We start from the raw sequence: 13,173 nt of genomic DNA, 5'->3' as shown, positions 1-13,173 counted from the left end.
AGCACAGATTCCAGAATTCCAAAAAGCACAAGTCCACAAGAACATGCTGGCCGACTCCCACTTCACAGGGGAACAGAGTGGCTGCTCAGAGATCACCAGAGCGTGGGAAGGCGGGACTAAGGCCCGCGATGCTGTGTTCAGGGTGCACCGCCTGTCACCAGAGGGAAGGCGGGACTAAGGCCCGCGATGCTGTGTTCAGAGTGCACCGCCTGTCACCAGAGCTGCTTCCCAGAGGCTGGAGCGCAGCGGCGGCCCTCACTGGCTTCAGGAGAGCTCCGGGTTGCAGCTCTCTGAGAGCCGTCTTTGGCCATGCCAGACAGGAGTTCAGTGTGGGCAGATGGAGCCTCTGCTGCTGCCATGGCCCCGCCCCAGTCAGCATGGGCATGGATTTGGAGAGGGGTCAGTGGTGGCAGAGATGCTCCCCTCCCCGCATCAGCCACAGAGCTGTCCCCGCTTCCTCCCATCCAGGCGACAGCAGGAGTCCAAATAGGCAATTAATTACTGCCTGCCGGCGCTGGCTCCCCTTCTCCTCTGCTCAGCCGAGTGTGTAATGGAAATGGGACAAAAACAGACTCCCCTGCCCAGAGGGACCCTGGCATGCCCAGCAGAGGATGAGCTGCAAGGAGTAGGGAGGGGGCCTGCAACACCAAGGTGAGTCTATTAAGACCGTGAGTGTCCTCTGACCCCTGACCCGTGAGCTTCCCCTGACCTTGGCTGCAGATCAGTCTTTTCAGGGCCCTGCTCCAAGGTGGTCCCTCCCTTGCAGCCTGGGTATCAAAGAGTTGTTGATATTAATCTTATTTTTTAATGTATGTATTTATTTGAAAGGCAGAATGTGTGTGAGAGAGAGAGAGAGAGAAAGAGAGAGCAAGAGAGAGAGAGGAAAAAAGCCTTCCTTCTACTGGATCACTCCCCAAATGTCTGCAACAGCCCAGCCTGGGCAAGGCCAAAGTCAGGTGCCAGGAACTCCATCCAGGTCTCCCACACAAGTGTCAGAGGTCCAAGCATTTTGGCCATTTCTGCTGTCTTCCCAGGCACATTAACAGGGAGCTGGATTGGAAGTGCAGCAGCCAGGACTCAAACTGGTGGTCCTGTGGGATACTGGAGTTGCAGGCAGTATCTTAACCTGTTGCACCTCAAAGCTGGCTTAATCTTAGGTAAAATTAACAGGGCCAGTGCTGTGGCTCACTAGGTTAATCCTCTGCCTGTGGCGCCGGCATCCCATATGGGTGCCGGGTTCTAGTCCCAGTTGCTCCTCTCCCAGTCCAGCTCTCTGCTGTGACCCGGGAGGGCAGTGGAGGATGGCCCAAGTGCTTGGGCCCCTGCACCTGCATGGGAGACCAGGAAGAAGTACCTGGCTCCTGGCTTTGGATCGGCGCAGCAGCCAGCCATGGCAGCCATTTGGGGAGTGACCAACAGAAGGAAGACCTTTCTCTCTGTCTTTCTCACTGTCTATAACTCTACCTGTCAAATAAATTTAAAAAAAGATAAAAAAAATTAATTAACAGCAGGGGGTTCAGCACTGTGGTGTAGTGGGTAAAGCTGCCGCCTGCAGTGTTGGCATCCCATATGTGCACTGGTTTAAGTCCCAGCTGCTCCTCTTCCAGTCCAGCTCTCTGCTGTGTCCTGGGAGGGCAGTGGAGGATGGCCCAAGTGCTTGGACCCCTGCACCCATATGGGAGACTTGGAAGAAGCTCCTGGCTCCTAGCTTCGGAGATCAGTGTAGTTCAGGCCATTGTGGCCATTTGGGGAGTGAACCAGCAGATGGAAGACCTCTCTCTCTCTCTCTATCTCTCTCTCTCTCTGCCTTTGCTTCTCTCTCTGTGTAACTCTGAGTTCAAATAAATAAGTAAATCTTAAAAAAAATATATAGCAGGGTATGAGGCAGAATCCTCTATCCTTTACAAGCGTTAATGCTTTAAATACTCAAATGAGTCCTCGGCTGCCATGTTTATGGCTAATTTGTTAATGAGAAAGGTTGCTCCGCAGAGAGGGGTACTGGCTGTCGGGGTGGTGGGACGTGGTAATGGAGGATGGTCTCTGGGGTCAGACAGACCTATTTATGTCCTTTACTGGTCATCTGGCCCAGGCAAGTTATTTCCGTGTGCCTCAGTTTCCTCATCACAAAGTGATAATTAATGATGGTCGTACATACCCACAGAATTGAGGACAATGATGACATCACAGGAAATGGCAGCTGGGGGTGAATGAAGTGGCACAGGGGGTTAAGCTGCTGCCTGGGCTGCTCTCGTCCTGTGTTGGAGTGTCTGGGGTCCAGTTCCACCTCTGCCTCTTATCCGGCTTCCTGCTGATGGACAGCCTGGGAGGCAACAGGAGATGGCTTGAGTACTTGGGCCCACGCGGGAGACCTGGCTGGAGTTCTAGGCTCCAGCTTCAGGCTGGCTCGGCCCTGGCTGTTGAGGGGATTTGGGGGGTGAATCAGCAGATGGATTGCTCTTTCTCTCTGTCATTCTGCCTTTCAGATAAAATGAGAAATAAATAAGCAAACAAAAAAGAAATGGTAGCTGTGTGACTTCAGGGGATGGGCAGTGTTTTATCCTTGCTCTACAATCACATGAAGATAGAAAATGCTTTAGATGCACGAAGTGGGTCATAATGGCAAACCATTTGCCCCCTGCACACACAACAAACATCACAGGTAACTAGGAAAATCTTCACTCACAAAAGTCCAGGTACATTCTGAATCCTCTCACTCAGCCTTCTACATCCTTCAGGAAAAACAAGCTCAGCTGGGTATCATTTCCTCTTCTTTGTATTAAGAACATAATGGAAACTCCTGTACATTGCCAGAAGAATCATTTAAATTCTGGTGACAAACTTGCATTTTTAAGTTTTATGTATTTGAAAGGCAGAAGGAGGGAGAGAATCTTCTATCTGTTGGTTCACATAACAGATAAGCTCATAACAGCTTAGGGCTGGGCCAGGCTGAAGCCAGTAGCCAGGTGTCCCATGTGGGTGGCAGGGACCCAAGTACTTGGGCCATTATCCTCTGCCTCTGGGTGCATTAGTAGGGAGCGGGATCAGGTGCTCCAATATCCCAAGTGGCAGCTTAGCCCTGTGCACAGCCCCCACAACCCCCACCCCTGATTCTGCTTTTGTAAAACTTAGACACACTCCCTTGCTAGGGATCTCCAACTTAGCTGAAAACTCGCTGCCCCGGAGTGGGGGACATGGATCCCCCTGGACATCCAGATGGGCAACCTGGCACGTATGTGGCTGTGGCGCAGAAAGGAAAGAACCCAGCTTGGATCAGCCGCAGACAAAAGGCAGGGCCCAGATCAGAAGGACACTGATGTGAACCAAGGACTGCTCCCAGCCTCACTCTTGCCTTGCTGGGTCTGCCTTGCCCCGCCCACCCCAGCCCAACTCCTCCCACTCCCGTAGCCTCAGCCTTGGCCAGGGAGGCTGGGCTAACTCATCTCAACTCCAGCACCCAGCACAGGGCCTAGCACAGAGCAGAGGATTGGTGGACACTGATTAGAGGAATACACGCCCGAAGACTGGATGAACGAGTCTCTGTTTCATGGAGGCTACACAACATAGAGCTTCAGAGAAAAGGGCAAGGAGGAACAGAGACAGACTGCAGGACAATCTCCAGAGTCTGATATGGAAACTCTCTAAAGATTTATTATTAAGTTAAAAAAAAAGCAAAGTGCAGGGTATAGAGCGTGCTCTTGTGCGTAAAAAAGAAGAAGAGGAGGATAATGAGAACATATTTGTTTATATAGTTCCAGGGGCCGCCTAAACAATTCACAGTGCTTAGTGGGGGAATGGGAAATAAGAGGTAGAGGGAGACTTGGCACTATGCACCTCTTATATATATGTTTTATTTCTGAACCACACAAAATTAAAATAATCAAGAAAAAGAGAAAAGAAAAATGTGAGATTTCTGCTGTGGACGTCTCCGCTTGTGTGAGGCCTGGGTGGGAAGGGGGCGCTTGGTGAGCACCCGTTCGTTACAGCTCCTCTTCCTCATCAGGGCTCCGCGTAATTAAGGGCTTGGAGGGCTCCTGCCCTATTGATCCTGCATCAGAAAGCACTGGATGAATTCCCGAGAGCCTTGAGCTTTCCGGAATTGTTTCCCTAAATGCCACATCTTTCTTGTCCGTAGCTGGTAGCAGTTGCTCCGCCCACTCCCTGGACGGAGCTGGCGGTGGCCACTGGAGCAAGAGAGGTCAGGCGAGGCCTTCCGGAGAGACTGGAGCCCATCTGAGAGGAAGCGGGAGAGGAGAAGCTTGAAGGCCCGAACGCAGAGGGTGAGGAGGCAGAAAGCTTGCCCCTCGCGGGCACCCACCACTGGGTGTGGGGGTTAGTTTGAGTGACCCCAAAGGCCCACGTGTGAAAGGCGTGGTCCCCAGGCAGGTGCTGGTGGGTGATGGTGGAACCTTAGGGCGTGCCCTCAGAAGGTGACTCTCGCAGAGCTTGGGCCCAGCCTCTCTGCTTCCTGGCTCACCCCTGCTGCTTCTTCCCCAGCCCAGCTGTTCCCATCTGCTGCCCTCACCAGGGGCCAAACCAGTGGTTTGGGTGGCTTGGGAGTCAGCCCCACCTGCCCTGGCCAGCCTCTCTGAGGGGTGCTTAGCGTTCCTCGTGATGATTGCCTGGCTGTAGTGCAGTGCCTTGTCCCAGGCCCGAGGGGAGCATTCCCCACGGCTGGCTCTGTGCTGAGCACCAGCACACAGTTAGGCCACACCCAGGGCAAAGCACAGAGGGTGTCAGGAGAGCCTGGCAGGGGTGTACCTGAAATGTGGAGACTTAAAGAGGACGTCCTAGGGGAAGTGACACTTCAGCAGCTGTCTAAGAAGGAATCACACTACCAGGTAATGTCTGGGAAGGATGTGTTACATGAGAGAAACTTTAGATGCTCGGTCTCCTGTATTTTTTTTTTTTAAGATTTATTTATTTATTTGAAACTCAGAGGTACATAGAGAGAGGAGAGGCAGAGAGAGAGAGAGAGAGAGAGAGAGAGAGGTCTTCCATCTGCTGGTTCACTCTCCAATAGGCCGCAATGGCCAGAGCGGTGCTGATCCGAAGCTAGGAGCCAGGAGCTTCCTCCGAGTCTCCCACGCGGTCTCCTGTATTTTAATCCTTCCCACCACCACGGCCCATTGAACAGATGAGGAAGCCGTCTCCTGGTCACACAACAACAAAGAACTGGAGCTGCGATTTGACCTGGGCTCTGCCTGTTTTGAAAGTGTGTGTTCTGAACCTCGGGCCTGGGAGTGGATGAGACTTGCAGTGGAAGCAGATCACTCACTGTAGCCAGAACTAAGAGGCCTCCTGGGAAGGCTGGGGACAGAGCACACAGAGCCTTGTAGGCCTGGGGCAGTGGTGAGTTTGCACTTCATTCTGTGGGCCACTGCCTGATGGGGATGGCCAGAGCCAGCTTCAGAAACCCAGCAGGTGAGCGTCATGTCCTTCGAGGCATCCTGCAGTGGCTGGGGCTGCCAGTGCCCGGCCTGGAGGGCCACGGCGGCCCCAGGGTGACCGGGCCTCCTCCTGTGCCCCACCTGCCTGGCCCAAACCCTCTGTGGGCTGAGCGCTGGGGAGAAGGGGCTGGCGGACTCAGCTCCTCTTCATTAGGAAAGAGGAGTGTCTTGGGATCCCCAGCCAATCAGCAAGCCAGCCCTAACAGAACTGAATCTCCTGACTGCTCCTTTGTTGCAGCCATGGGGAGGGGGCTGTGGGGAGCATGCAGACCCCGTGTGCACTGCTTACTTCCTGACTCAGGATGACCGCATATGGTGTGGGGCTGAGCATCCCTGAGCTCTCAGAGAGCCAATGGCTGTCGCTCCCCCTCTTCATGGAAGAACGACACTAAACCCTGCCTAGGCTTCTTATCCGAGTCACGGCACCATTATGTCGCTCCCCCTCTTCGTGGAGGAACGACACAGGACCCTGCGCTGTTCTTTGGTCTGCTCGGCCCTCCCCGGGTTTGCTGCTGGTTCTTCCCGGGTTGGCTACCGTCCCTCCACCTCCGTGGAGGGGCGGGCCCCCTGCCACTTTCCCCACTTCCACAGGGGAGCGGCACACCGCCGGCCGGCTCTCTCGGAGGCTGCACAGGTGTTCCTTCAGATGTTCCTGGTGCATGTTGTCTCGCTCCTCCTTTATAGTCCTCTTCCACCAATCCCAACTCTGCTACCCACACGCCGAGTACGCTGCTCTCCTCCAATCAGGAGCAGGTCCTGCTGTTTATTGGTTGAACTGGAGGCAGCTGTGTAGAAGCTGTTTCCTCCTCTCCCAGCGCCATATTGTGGGAGAGCAGATGAATAGAATAAGTCTTAATTCCAGTAACAGTCTAGTCCCAGTTGCTCCCAGTTGCTCCCCACAAATGGCCAGGCACATCTGGGTGCAGGGGTGAAGAGAACCAGTTCCCACAGTGGGCAGAACCTTACAGAGAGCAAGGCCTGACCACTGGGGCAGGATTGTATCCTTAGTATTATTATTATTATTATTATTATTGACAGGCAGAGTGGACAGTGAGAGAGAGAGACAGAGAGAAAGGTCTTCCTTTTCCGTTGGTTCACCCCCCAATGGCCTCTGTGGCCAGCGCAATGCGACCAGCGCACCGTGCTGATTCCAAGCCAGGAGCCAGGTGCTTCTCCCGGTCTCCCATGCGGGTGCAGGGCCCAAGGACCTGGGCCATCCTCCACTGTACTCCCAGGCCACAGCAGAGAGCTGGACAGGAAGATGGGCAATTGGGACAGAATCTGGTGCCCTGACCGGGACTAGAACCCGGGGTGCCGGCGCCACAGGCAGATGATTAGCCTATTGAGCCGCGGCACTGGTCCTTACTATTATTATTATTTTTTAATATTTTAAGTATGTGAAAGGCAGAGTAACAGCCAGGAGCCTTGAACTCCACCCAGGTCTCCTACATGAATGGCAGGAACTCAAAGGCTCAGTCCATTGTATGCTGTCTCCCAGATGCATTAGCAGGGAGCTGGACTGGAAGCTGAGTAGCCAGGACTTGAACCAGGCACTCTGACACGGAATGTGTGCATCCCAAGCAGCAGTTTAACCCGCTGGGCCACAACGCCCACCTCGTGTCCCTGTTTGATGAAGGAATGTCTGAGGCCCAGACAGCAGAGAATATGAGGTCCCAGATAGTACACAAGGAAAACAAAGGAAGTTTCATTCATTCATTCAACACACAGTTAGTGAACACCCGCTATGGGGCAGGCCCTGTGTTAAGTGCGAAATGCAAACCCAGAGCTTTTCCTCTCAAGATGACAGTAACAATCGCTGGCATTTATTGGGCATTTACTCTGCACCAGAGCTTTGCTCCCTCCTTCCTGTGTGATAGCTCAGCAATCCTCCCACCAGTTCTGTAAAGGACGGAGGAGCAGGCATCACGGGTGGGGGGAGGGGTGCAGGAAATGGTTCCATCTCTTCCCATCCTGAAAGCTGGCATATGTCAAAGGTGACCCCCCCCCCAGGGAAAAAAAAAAATGAAAACAAAACAGGGGCATCTGAGGGCCAGCGTTGTGGTGCAGCAGGTTAAGCTGCTGCCTGTGACGCCAGCATCCCATATCAGAGCGCCGGTTCAAGTTCCGGCTGCTGCTCCCTGCTAACATGCCTGGGAAAGCAGCAGAAGATGTCCCGAGGACTTGAGCCCCCGACAGCCATGTGGGAGACCCATGATGGAGTTCTGGGATCCTGACTTCAATCTGATTCAGCCTCGTGGCCATTTGGGGAGTAAACCAGAGGACAGACGATCTCTCTGTTTCTCCCCCTCTGTGTATGACGCAGAAGAAGTAATCTTTAAGGAAAACAAATAAGGTCATCTGGACGGAACAGGACTGAAGAATGGAGGAGAAGGGAGAGCAGGTCTCCAGGGAAGGGGTGAACGCGCCGGCTCCGGCAGGAGCTCTGACCGCAGAGCGCATGTCCTGTGGAGGCTTGGGCACGGGGTGAGCCGACGTGAACAGAACTCAGCCGTGCATGGTGTTGTGTTGAAAGATGCAACAAGAACATTAAGTAACAGCATCCTCCCCTCTTCCTTTGGACAGGTGTGCAGCTCTGGCACTGACCAGTTGAACAGTGGATGTCCTGCCCCTTCCTCCCTCCCAGTTCTAGAGTGATCACTGGATCCCCACTTAACAGATGAGTACACTGACGTTCACAGACTGAGTCACCGGCTCAGGTCATTCCACCAGCAGTGTCTGAGTTGACCGCATAGCTCAGCTCGGAACCAACATCCCCCTCAGGCCAGTCCAGGACCCCCACGGTCATGCGGGCAGCAGGGGTGTCCCTCACTACGGGGCAGACAGTTGATGAAACAACTTCAGCCCCTCATCGGAAAACAGCAAGCCCCCTCCCCCTCCTCTCCCTCCCCCCTCCCCATGGCCCAGCTCTGCTCAGAGCTATTAACCAGGTCACGCTGGCTTGTCCCAGTCCAATAGTTCCCTTAATTGCCTTTTTATAGCACGTCGTACAACTGTTCATTACGCTGTCATATTTCCCCTCGAAGGCAGCAGTGGGGGAGCTGGACTGAGGACGGGGACCATCCAGGTGGCAGGAGCTGTGTGTGGGGCACCAATGTGTGAAGCTTATTTTCTACTTGGTCAGAATGAATTAAACGTGTGCCTCTCACACTTGAGAAATGCACGAGCCACTTTCAAAGCGGAAAAAATCATAGCCCCCTCCTGACAACTGACAAATGATCTTTATTACAGTTTTACTGAAACACGTACAAATGTAGAGCTAGGTCTTAAATTCCTTTTCCTTTTAGTTCTCTTCAACTGGAAAGACAAAGCTATCCAACGTGACGCAAACAAAGCCACAAGACCAGAAATTTCAAAATAAGGTGATGACTTCAGTGTGATGGATAGTTGGTGGCTGAAATTAAATGGCACTTGCACAGTGAATATGGCTCTGTATGCTTCCGCACTGAGCCCTTTCTGATCTTTTGTTGTAATGCCAGTGACAGAGCAGGGTTGTGGTCAAATGGCTGCAACAGCTAAGGCCAGGCCAGGCTGAAGCCAGGAGCCTGGATCTTTATCTGGGTCTCCCACATGAGTGGCAGGGGCCCAAGCACTCGGGCCATCTTCCACTGCTTTTACAGGTGCATCAGCAGAGAGCTGGATTGGAAGTAGAGCAGTCAGGACTTGAACTGATGCAGGCTTCATAGGCAGCAGTTTAACCCACTAGGCCACAACACTGGCCCTATTTAGGTTATAATATAAGCCAATTCTGTAAGAGAGCTCACCTGAGGCTGGCACTGAAGTGTAGTGGGTAAAGCTACTGCCTGCAGTGCCAGCATCTCATATGGCCACTAGTTTGAATCTCAGCTGCTCCACTTCTGATCCAGCTCTCTGCTATGGCCTGGGAAAGCAGTGGAGAATGGCCCAAGTCTTTGGGCACCTGCACCCACGTGGGAGACCAGAAGAAGCTCTTGGCTCCAGGCTTTGGATAGGCATAGGTCTGGCTGTTGTGGCCATCTAGGGAGTGAACCAGCAGAGGGAGGACTTCTCTCGCTCTCTCTGCCACTGCATCTCTGTAACTCTGCCTTTCAAATAAATAAATAAATCTTACAGAGAGAGAGAGAGAGAGAGAGAGAGAGAGAGAGAGAAAGAGAGAGCGAGCGAGCGAGCTCACAGACTCCAGGTTAGAAAACAATAAATGTCTCAGGGGCCCCTATCAGCCATCCTGTAGGGAAAAGCCTTGTGTTTTGGGGTCTGGGAAGCCCAGCACATAGGGCCCAGCCTACCAAGATCTCACCCAGACTTCAGGAAAACCCACAGGACTGCTCTGAGCACTTATTGTGCGTTCAGCTTTGTGCCTCCTCCCTCCTTCCCAGGAGTTGCTTATGTAGTCAGGAGGGAGACAGAGGTCAGGCGAGAAACAGACAGAGGTGGTCCCCAAGAGGCATGCGAGAGCACTTTCAAGAAATGTTGAAATTCACATGTAGTTTTTCATAACACACATTTTTCACGAAATTTTGAAGATTTTTCTATGAATGGACTTCAAAGATTTCTTATGCCAAAGTGAACACCTTTAATCTGATTTTTCCATGTCATTTCTGAAGTACTCTTGCATGCATCTGTCAGTGCAGAGAGGATGCCTGTGAGTGATGCAGAGGGGCCAGAGGGAGACAGATACAGATCTCAGCTCCCCTCTGGAGCCCACAGACTCAAGCCCTTCCTGGCAGTCGCACTTAGAGGGCTGCTGAACCAGGGCTCAAGTCCTGGCTCCACCACCTCCTAGCTGTGAGACCTTGGGCAGGTTATTAATCTCTTTGCTCTCCAGGGTCCTCATCTGTAAAATGGGCATGAAACCCTCCCATGCTCACAGGGATGTTGTAAGGCCATGCATGATGTTGTAGCACAGGCCAAGCACTTGGCCCAGAACCAGCAGAGAAGACACATTGGTTAAATATTAATGTTGATGTCTCACCTGATTCCAGATTGAACAGAACTGGAAGAGAAAGAAACTTCTAGATTGGGCACTTAGGCTAGAGGTCAGGGACCCATCTTGGGTGGGCTTTAGGGGATTTGAGACCTTGGGTGGCATTTTGTGTTTCTAGAGAGAGGAACTGCAGCCTCAGCCCATGTCCACAGGGGCTGTGAGCTAGAAACATCTTTGGTCCCTGAGCTAGAGCTGGTCTGGGGCTGGCAGTGGCTCTCGGTGCTGTAACAAAAGGCACGGGCAGTTCTGGAGGCTGGAGGCCCCAGATGCAAGCCCAGCATGATTGGTTTCTGGTGAGGGCTCTTTTCCTGGCTTGCATATGGCCGCCTTCTCCCTGTGCCCTCATGTGATGGCGAGAGAGGGGGCCGCTCTCTGGTGTCTCTTCTTATAAGGTCATAACCCCACACTTTGACCTTATTCAACCTTTGTCACTGCCCGTTGTCCAGCTGCTGCCACACTGGGGGCTAAATTTTGGGGAGGGGAGGCACACATCTGTCCTCAGGTGGGTTACTGTAGATCAGGGTAAGGGCAGGTGTTGACCACCGAGGCTGATCCCTGAGGCTTTTAACTAAAGCAAGGACCAGCTGCAGCTCCCCTGGCTCCAGTGATCCAACACAACCCACCTCCCAACCTTCCCCGTGCCCCTACTTGTGCCCACCCAATCATCCCACACTGTCTTCCCGCACTGGCTCCTGTAGGCCCTGCTTCCTAGCATGACAGTAGGCTCATCTCAGGGCTGTGAGAACGTAAGGAAGTGGTCCCCAGAGAGGCTTCTCAGTGGTGGCTGGCACACAAGCACACTGGACAAACGTTAGCTCTCCCACAGGTCAAGGGTGCAGGAGGTCACACAGAAACACAGCTCCTTGTCACTGTTGGAGGCCAGAACTCAGATCCAGAGCCTCTACCACAGCTAACTCTCCAAGTTGTCATCAACTTTCTTTCTTTCTTTCTTTCTTTTTTGACAGGCAGAGTGGACAGTGAGAGAAAGGGACAGAGAGAAAGGTCTTCCTTTGCCGTTGGTTCACCCTCCAATGGCCGCCACGGCCGGTGCGCCACGGCCGGCGCACCGCGCTGATCCGATGGCAGGAGCCAGGTGCTTCTCCTGGTCTCCCAAGCGGGTGCAGGGCCCAAGCACTTGGGCCATCCTCCACTGCACTCCCTGGCCACAGCAGAGAGCTGGCCTGGAAGAGGGGCAACTGGGACAGAATCCAGCACCCCGACTGGGACTAGAACCCGGTGTACCAGTGCCACTAGGCGGAGGATTAGCCTAGTGAGCCGCGGCGCCGGCCAGTGACCCACAGATTTCTAAGGGGTGCTGAGTGTTCTTGAAGGAGTCCCTCGATCCAAGTGTGCTCCCCAACCTCTCTCATATCACACACCAGTGTGCATGCCTGATCTTCAACTGCATAAGGATGATGCAAGCAACAAAGACAATCCACTTAGAAGAGACACAGGACTCAGAATTCAGAGCTGGTCATCGTGAGTGTGTTTCTTTAACCAGTACATTAAAAGTTCATGGAAGAGGCCGGCACTGCGGCTCACTAGGCTAATCCTCCACCTGCGGCACTGACACCCTGGGTTCTAGTTCTGGTTGGAGCGCTGGATTCTGTCCTGGTTGCTCCTCTTCCAGGCCAGCTCTCTGCTGTGGTCCGGGACAGCAGTGGAGGATGGCCCAAGTGCTTGGGCCCCGCACCCGTATGGGAGACCAGGAGGAAGCACCTGGCTCCTGGCTTCAGATCGGCGCAGCGCGCCAGCCATGGCAACCATTTGGGGGGTGAACCAACAGAAGGAAGACCTTTCTCACTCTCTCTCTGTCCAACTCTGCCTGTCCAAAAAAAAAAAAAAAAGTTCATGGAAGAAAATGGTTTTGTGGTATCAGTTTAATTTACCCCCATGAATGCTTATTGGGTGTCTACTGTATGCTAGGTGCCCAGCGGGGAATTTGCCTGGCATGTTCCCTGCCTCTGAGCATAACAGCATGGGAGGCTGTGTTCTCAGCCAAGGGCAGGAGCCCTTGGTCTAATCCATCAACTGAAGTCCAGGATTCCTCCTTTAATACTGGGCAGCATCTTGTGGTTTTAAAGGCTGCCAAGGTCAAGGCCTGGGATCCCACGTCCCCTGCTCCCTGGACCCATCTCAGAGCCATCAGCACAGAAGCCACGAACCTCTGGAAACCCAGGAGTCATGAAATCCAGGCTCCCTTCCCTGAGATAGGACTCCCCTGGACATCACTGTCTTTGATGGGGCGTCCAGCCTGTCTGGACACCTTCAGCGATAGGACGTGCACTACCCCAGCAAGGAAAATGGCTGACATTCATAGTCCTTAATGTATCTAAATGTCTCAGCCTGAGCTGGCAGGAGCAGTGCCCACAGCGCCCATGGTCCCACCTGATTTGCCCAATTGAGGGTAGAAGAATCGGGGTCTTTGTTGCATGCACAGGCTGCCCCTTCCGTGCACCTCTGCCCTCTGTGCCCGTGGACACAACATCAAGAAACCGGGCTGTGGTTTGGGGCAAGGCGAATGCGTTTTCTCCAGCTTGTAGTGAAACCTTCCCAAGGTGCCGGCCCCAGGATGTTTGAGGGTGGGGGTGACTTATGCAGCAGTGCCAGTCCCCTCAGCAGGAAAAGGCTCAGAGACAGATCTTGCCCTGGAAGGGGAGAGCTCCGAGTCACGGTCTGGGGAGAGGAGAGGGGCTGTCTGTGATCACTCAGCCCCGAAATGATGCTCATGATGTCGGCTTTCCA

General features: G+C 53.4%; 1 long non-coding RNA gene across 3 annotated transcripts in view; it reads right to left on the bottom strand.

Moving 5' to 3' along the window:
- The window catches only part of LOC138844303 (uncharacterized), a 32,844-nt gene that overhangs the window by 15,567 nt on the left and 4,104 nt on the right, over positions 1-13,173 (bottom strand). The window contains exon 2 of one of the 3 annotated variants that reach the window (XR_016215822.1): positions 2,156-2,320. The exons of the other annotated variants lie outside the window; for them this stretch is intronic. This is a non-coding gene — a long non-coding RNA (uncharacterized LOC138844303). The remainder of the gene's footprint in view (positions 1-2,155; positions 2,321-13,173) is intronic. 3 annotated transcript variants of the gene reach the window in all.

Source organism: Oryctolagus cuniculus, chromosome 11 (genome assembly GCF_051225735.1).
Source record: "Oryctolagus cuniculus isolate XC-2025 breed Fujian yellow rabbit chromosome 11, ASM5122573v1, whole genome shotgun sequence".
In the NCBI taxonomy this organism is placed as follows: domain Eukaryota; kingdom Metazoa; phylum Chordata; class Mammalia; order Lagomorpha; family Leporidae; genus Oryctolagus; species Oryctolagus cuniculus.
Note: the sequence above shows the minus strand (reverse complement) of the source record. Positions and strands in the feature narration are given on the sequence as shown.